The sequence below is a fragment of the Oncorhynchus keta genome, chromosome 13 (assembly GCF_023373465.1).
Source record: "Oncorhynchus keta strain PuntledgeMale-10-30-2019 chromosome 13, Oket_V2, whole genome shotgun sequence".
In the NCBI taxonomy this organism is placed as follows: domain Eukaryota; kingdom Metazoa; phylum Chordata; class Actinopteri; order Salmoniformes; family Salmonidae; genus Oncorhynchus; species Oncorhynchus keta.
This window is the reverse complement of record NC_068433.1, coordinates 41,925,491-41,933,632: the sequence shown is the minus strand read 5'-3', so window position 1 is coordinate 41,933,632 and position 8,142 is coordinate 41,925,491.

Below are 8,142 nucleotides of genomic sequence, written 5' to 3'. Positions count from 1 at the left end.
GACGTGGCTAACCAAGCAGCAGTGTGTAAATGGTCATGTTAATCACTGTCTGGGTGGGTGGGTTGGTGCTCAGTGAAGAAATTAACTTTGTTAATCACGGACGATCTGGTTGGTTACCCTCAGGTTCAATGTGCAAGGCATGTTTAACCACAGTGAACTGAAGTTCAATTCAAAAAGCTTCTTTAATATTCAATTACTGTACGTTAAATTGTGAGGCTGTTCGACACAGTCACCTGCTACGTAGCTCTATATAGCTTTCGCCTCTTCAGATGACTGTGAGAGTGTTGCAGTGATTGGACACAGGCCAGGACCCATCTCTCTATGTCTCTTTCATCCAGCAGCTCTCCAGGCCCAGTAAACCCTCCCTCACTTTCTTTCTCTCTCCTTTTTAATGGTGAGCACTTCAGGCATCAGTCAAGTACTGGAGAGAATGACCATTTGTGGTCACTTGTGTGCATGAAGGTACGTGCGAGCCTGCATGCGTGCGTGTGTGTGTGTGTGTGTGTGTGTGTGTGATGAGCAGTTCTAACAGCCCAGATAAGACAGTGTGTGTAATGGACTCACAGTCTGAGAATTGACTGTGGTCACTGCTCTTCAGAGCCAGGTCAGTGAGTTGATTTTTAGAACATCTGTCAGTTGAGAAGAGGAGAGGAGATGAGAATAAATGAAAAGAAAAGAAAGGAGAAGAGATTGTCCTTCTTTGAAGGACTGAAGGGGATGTGAAAGTCACAGTCTCCCTAGAAAACAGAAGAGGAGAGAGCAGTCACATATAGGAGTATTTAACAGTCCTCACACACCATCTACTATGCAGCATTAAGGCTGGGGGGTAGAGAGAAGCCCTAGGGGGATGCCTGTCTCTTATTTTACCTGTGTGACTGAGGTAACACATTAGTATTGTGCAGTGGAGCAGGCTGCTTGGTTAAAGTAAGGGAAAGCCCACTGAGTTAGTCCTTGAGGCATTGTTTGGAGGACATCTCAGCTCCAGAATCTCATGCCTCCTTGGATACAGTTTGAGGACTATGGAGTCGGCAGAGTTCAGTGGCATCAATAGGGTATGACCAGGTTACAGATGGCTGTGTGTGTGTTTGTGAATGTGTATGAGCATATGTTTGTGTGTGTGTGTTTGTTTGTGTATTTGAGCTTTTATGTTGACATGCCTACCTGCGTTTGATTCAAGGCGTGAAATGGCCCTGTACTGGATGGCCGCCGTTTTGCATGCTCCTACCCAACTTTGCTATTTTATGATTATTTTGTAGTTAATTTTTACTTTATCTTCACAAAAGGTATCCACTATTATTGCTTAGAACCAAAAATTACTTTTGAACATCAGATCGGCAGTTACTTACCGGCTTCAACTGCTGGGCTCTCTCTGTTATTCTGACCCAATTTCCGGGTTCCCCAAGAGGAAACGCCGGCGTTACAGAGGCCAAGGTGTGTGTGTGTGTGTGTGTGTGTGTGTGTGTGTGTGTGTGTGTGTGTGTGTGTGTGTGTGTGTGTGTGTGGGGGGGTGTTGAGATTAAGGTCGAAGGGAAAACCGGCCACCTATTCACAACATATACTGGCCAATGTACAGTCACTTGATAATAAGATGGATGACCTCTGATTGCGGATTTGCTACCAACTGGACTCTCGAATCAGCAATATTCTTCGCTTTTCTGAAACATGCCTCTCTCCCCCATGGCTATCAAACTCAAAAGATTCTTCATGCACCGGACGGACAGGACAGTGGAGTCCGGGAAATCGAGGGGGGGAGGGGTTTGCCTCTACATCAACACCAACTGGTGTTCTATCTTCAGCGCGGTGGAAGTGTCGACCCACTGTTTACCTGTCTTGGAATACCTGATGGTCAAATGCCGACCGTTCTACCTCCCAAGGGAGTTTTCAGCTGTTATTGCGACTGTTGTATACATTCCCCCTCAGGACAAGATAAGTAATACGCTGGCACTTAACGCTGTACAAGGACATAAACAAGCAAGAAAACCTACATCCATAGGCTGCTTTTCTGGTTGCCGGCGATTTTAATTCTGCGTCACTAAGACACGTGATGCCCAACATTCATCAGCTCGTCTCCAACGCCTCTAGAGTCGATAAAATCCGAGACCACTGTTATTCTACCCAAAAGCAATCATACAAGGCACCTCCTCATCTGCCAATCAGCAAATAAGATTATGACTACGTACTCCTTCTCCCGTCCTCCTGATTATGCTACAGGACTACTTTGCTAGCGCTGATTGGATAATGTTTCGAGACTTCGCCGATAACATTGACGAGCTAACCCCCTCCGTCACCGGTTTCGTTGGAAAATGCATCGGCGACGTTATCCGCACGGTGAGGGTTCGCTGCTTCCCCAATTAAAAGCCCTGGATTAACACAGAAGTTGGAGCTAAACTAAAGGACAGGGCTACCGCACACAGATCTATCGTAGACAACCCCGAGGCTACTGTCGTGGACAGGAATAAGTACAAGAAGTCCCGCTTTGACCTCCACAGAGTCATCAAACAAGCAAGAGAACAAGACAGGAATAAGGTGGAATCATATCACACAGGCTCTGATGTCTGCTACATGTGGCCGGGGCCACAGTCTAGGATTACAAAGGAAGACCCAACCGTGATCTGCCCAATGATGACTCTCTACCAGACGAACTCAATGCATTTTTATGCATGCTTTGACAGCAACAACATCGTGCCGGGTGTGAGGGCCATCACGAACCCAGAGGATGGAGTGATCTCGCTCTCCGAGGCCGTGAGATAGGTCTTAAGAAGGTTTTTAATCAGGTCAACACCCTCAAGGCCACAGGGCCCGACAGTATTCCAGGGTGCATTCTCAGAAAACTTGGCAAGCAAATTCACAGTAATTCTCAACCTCTCCTTGTCCCACTCTGTAATCCCAATATGTTTTAAGATGACCAACATAATTTCTGTCCCCAAGAACTCTAAGGCTTCATGCCACAATGGCTACCGCCGTTTTAGCACTCACTTCTGTAATCACGAAGTAATTTGAGAGGCTCGTTATGGCACACATTAACTCCACCATCCCTGACACCGTAGATATACTCCAATTTGAATACAACCCCAAAAGATCCATAGATGACGCAATCTCAATTGCTCTCCACACTGCACTCACCCACCTACAGTTGAAGTCAAAAGTTTACATACACCTGAGCCAAATACATTTAAACTCCAATTTACATTTTATTTAATCCTAGAGAGAATTATTTATTTCAGCTTTTATTTCTTTCATCACATTCCCAGTGGGTCAGAAGTTTACATACACTCAATTAGTATTTGGTAGCATTGCCTTTAAATTGCTTAACTTCTCTAGGTTAGGGGGCAGCATTTGGAATTTTGGATGAAAAGCGGGCCCAAATTAAACTGCCTTCTACTCAGGCCCACAAGGATATGCATATAATTAGGATGTGCATATAATTAGTAGATTTGGATAGTAAACACTCCAAAGTTTCCAAAACTGTTGAAATGATGTCTGTGAGTATAACAGAACTGATTTGGCGCCGACAGAGATGGCCGCCTCGCTTCGCGTTCCTAGGAAACTATGCAGTTTTTTGTTTTTTTACGTGTTATTTCTTACATTGGTACCCCAGGTCATCTTAGGTTTCATTACATACAGTCGAGAAGAACTACTGAACATAAGAGCAGCGTCAACTCACCATCAGTACGACCAAGAATATGACTTTCGCAAAGCGGATCCTGTGTTCTGCCTTTCACCCAGGACAACGGAATGGATCCCAGCCGGTGACCCCAAAAAACGACTTTGAAAAAGGGGAAAACGAAGCGGTCTTCTGGTCAGACTCCGGAGACGGGCACATCGTGCACCACTCCCTAGCATTCTCCTCGCCAATTTCCAGTCTCTTGACAACAAGGTTGATGAAATCCAAGCAAGGGTAGCATTCCAGAGGGACATCAGAGACTGTAACGTTCTTTGCTTCACGGAAACATGACTCACTGGAGAGACGCTATCGGAGACGGTGCTTTCTGGTAAGAAGAGGGGCGGGGCGTATGCTTTATGGTTAACGTGACGTGATGTGGCCAAAACAACATACAGGAACTCAAGTCCTTCTGTTCACCTGATTTAGAATTCCTCACAATCAAATGTCGACCGCATTATCTACCAAGGGATTATAATCACAGCCGTATATATTCCCCCCCCAAGCAGACACATCGATGGCTCTGAACGAACTTTATCTGACTCTTTGCAAACTGGAATCCATATATCCGGAGGCTGCATTCATTGTAGCTGGGGATTTTAACAAGGCTAATCTGAAAACAAGACTCCCTAAATTTTATCAGCATATCGATTGCGCAACCAGGGCTGGAAAAACCTTGGATCATTGCTATTCCAACTTCCAGGACGCATATAAGGCCCTGCCCCGCCCTCCTTTTCGGAAAAGCTGACCACGACTCCATTTTGTTGATCCCTGCCTACAGACAGAAACTAAAACAAGAAGCTCCCGCGCTGAGGTCTGTTCAACGCTGGTCCGACCAATCTGATTCCACACTCCAAGACTGCTTCCATCACGTGGACTGGGATATGTTCCGTATTGCGTCAGACAACAACATTGACGAATACGCTGATTCGGTGAGCGAGTTCATTAGAACATGCGTTGAAGATGTCGTTCCCATAACAACGATTAAAACATTCCCAAACCAGAAACCGTGGATTGATGGCAGCATTCGCGTGAAACTGAAAGCGCGAACCACTGCTTTTAATCAGGGCAAGGTGACTGGAAACATGACCGAATACAAACAGTGTAACTATTCCTTCCGCAAGGCAATCAAACAAGCTAAGCGTCAGTATAGAGACAAAGTAGAATCTCAATTCAACGGCTCAGACACAAGAGGTATATGGCAGGGTCTACAGTCAATCACGGATTACAAAAAGAAAACCAGCACCATCACGGACCAGGATGTCTTGCTCCCAGGCAGACTAAATAACTTTTTTGCCCGCTTTGAGAACAATACAGTGCCACTGACACTGCCCGCAACTAAAACATGTGGACTCTCCTTCACTGCAGCCGACGTGAGGAAAACATTTAAACGTGTCAACCCTCGCAAAGCTGCAGACCCAGACGGCATCCCCAGCCGTGCCCTCAGAGCATGCGCAGAACAGCTGGCTGGTGTGTTTACGGACATATTCAATCAATCCCTATCCCAGTCTGTTGTTCCCACATGCTTCAAGAGGGCCACCATTGTTCCTGTTCCCAAGAAAGCTAAGGTAACTGAGCTAAACGACTACCGACCCGTAGCACTCACTTCCGTCATCATGAAGTGCTTTGAGAGACTAGTCAAGGACCATATCACCTCCACCCTACCTGACACCCTAGACCCACTCCAATTTGCTTACCGCCCAAATAGGTCCACAGACGATGCAATCTCAACCACACTGCACACTGCCCTAACCCATCTGGACAAGAGGAATACCTATGTGAGAATGCTGTTCATCGACTACAGCTCGGCATTTAACACCATAGTGCCCTCCAAGCTCGTCACCTGACGGGTCGCCCCCAGGTGGTGAGGGTAGGCAACAACATCTCCACCCCGCTGATCCTCAACACTGGGGCCCCACAAGGGTGCGTTCTGAGCCCTCGCACGGCTTCAACTCAATCATCAAGTTTGCGGACGACACAACAGTGGTAGGCATGATTATCAAAAACGACGAGACGGCCTACAGGGAGGAGGTGAGGGCCCTCGGAGTGTGGTGTCAGGAAAATAACCTCACACTCAACGTCAACAAAATTAAGGAGATGATTGTGGACTTCAGGAAACAGCAGAGGGAACACCCCCCTATCCACATCGATCGAACAGTAGTGGAGAGGGTAGTAAGTTTTAAGTTCCTCGGCGTACACATCACAGACAAACTGAATTGGTCCACCCACACAGACAGCATTGTGAAGAAGGCTCAGCAGCGCCTCTTCAACCTCAGGAGGCTGAAGAAATTCGGCTCACCAAAAGCACTCACAAACTTCTACAGATGCACAATCGAGAGCATCCTGTCGGGCTGTATCACCGCCTGGTACGGCAACTGCTCCGCCCACAACCGTAAGGCTATCCAGAGGGTAGTGAGGTCTGCACAACGCATCACCGGGGGCAAACTACCTGCCCTCCAGGACACCTACACCACCCGATGTCACAGGAAGGCCATAAAGATCATCAAGGACAACAACCACCCGAGCCACTGCCTGTTCACCCCGCTATCATCCAGAAGGCGAGGTCAGTACAGGTGCATCAAAGCTGGGACCGAGAGACTGAAAAACAGCCACCACTAACATTGAGTGGCTGCTGCCAACACACTGACTCAACTCCAGCCACTTTAATAATGGGAATTGATGGGAAATGTTGTAAAATATATCACTAGCCACTTTAAACAATGCTACCTAATATAATGTTTACATACCCTACATTATTCATATCATATGTATACGTATATACTGTACTCTATATCATCTACTGCATCCTTATGTAATACATGTATCACTAGCCACTTTAACTATGCCACTTTGTTTACATACTCATCTCATATGTATATACTGCACTCAATACCATCTACTGTATCTTGCCTATGCCGCTCTGTACCATCATTCATTCATATATCTTTATGTACATATTCTTTATCCCCTTACACTTGTGTCTATAAGGTAGTAGTTTTGGAATTGTTAGCAAGATTACGTGTTGGTTATTACTGCATTGTCAGAACTAGAAGCACAAGCATTTCGCTACACTCACACTAACATCTGCTAACCATGTGTATGTGACAAATCTAATTTGATTTGATTTGATTTGAAAACCGGAGAAAAATCCATTCAGGAAGTAGGATGTTTTGTTGTAGTTTTCTATTCAATGCCATTACAGTATCCATTGACTTCCACCAGATGTCAACAGTCTTTAGAAATTGTTTCAGGCTTGTATTCTGAAAAATGAGGGAGTAAAAGCAGTCTGAATGAGTGGACCCTGCCTTGTCACAGAGCTTTTTCATGCGAGCGACTGAGAGAGTGCCTTTTTTGTTTACCTTTTATATTGACGACGTTATTGCCCGGTTGAAATATTATTGATTATTTAGGCTAAAAACAACCTAAGGATTGAATATTAACAGCGTTTGACATGTTTCTATGAACTTTATGGATACAATTTCGATTTTTTTGTCTGTCTGTTGTGACTGCATTTGAGCCTGTGGATTACTGAAGAAAACACGCGAACAAAACGGAGGTTTTCGGATATAAAGAGAGACTTTATCAAACAAAAGGAACATTTTTGAATAAATGAATGTCTTCTGAGTACAAACGTATGAAGATCATCAAAGGTAAGTTATTAATGTTATCTCTATTTCTGACTTGTATAACTCTTCTACTTGGCTGGTTACTGTTTGTAATTATTTGTCTGCTGGGCCATGTTCTCAAATAATTGTAAGGTATGTTTTCGCCGTAAAGCATTTTTGAAATCTGACACTGTGGTTGGATTCACAAGAAGTTCATCTTTAAACCTATGTAAAATAGTTATATCTTTTCAGAATTTTTAGAATGAGTATTTGTGTATTTGAATTTGGCACTCTGCAATCTCACTAGATGTTGGCCAGGTGGGACGTCCCACATACCCTAGAGAGGTTAAACTTGAGTCAAACGTTTCAGGTAGCCTCCCACAAGCTTCCCACAATAAGTTGGGTGAATTTTGGCCAATTTCTCATGACAGAGCTGGTGTAACTGAGTCAGGTTTGTATAGGCCTCCTTGCTCGCACACGCTTTTTCAGTTCTGCCCACAGAATTTCTATAGGATTGAGGTCAGGGCTTTGTGATGGCCACTTGACTTTGTTGTACTTAAGCCATTTTGCCACAACTTTGGAAGTATTCTTGGGGTCATTGTCCATTTGGAAGACCCATTTGCGACCAAGCTTTAACTTCCTGATTGATGTCTTGAGATGTTGCTTCAATATATCCTCATCACCAGAACAACAACCTCTCCCTCAACATCAGTAAGACCAAGGAGCTGATCATGGACTACAGGAAACAGGGGGGCGAGCACATCCCCATCCACGCCGATGGGGCTGCAGTGGAGCAGGCCGAGAGCTGTGTCCAAATCACTAAAGACTTCAAATGGTCCAAACACACGTACACAGCCGTGAAGAATGCGTGACAGT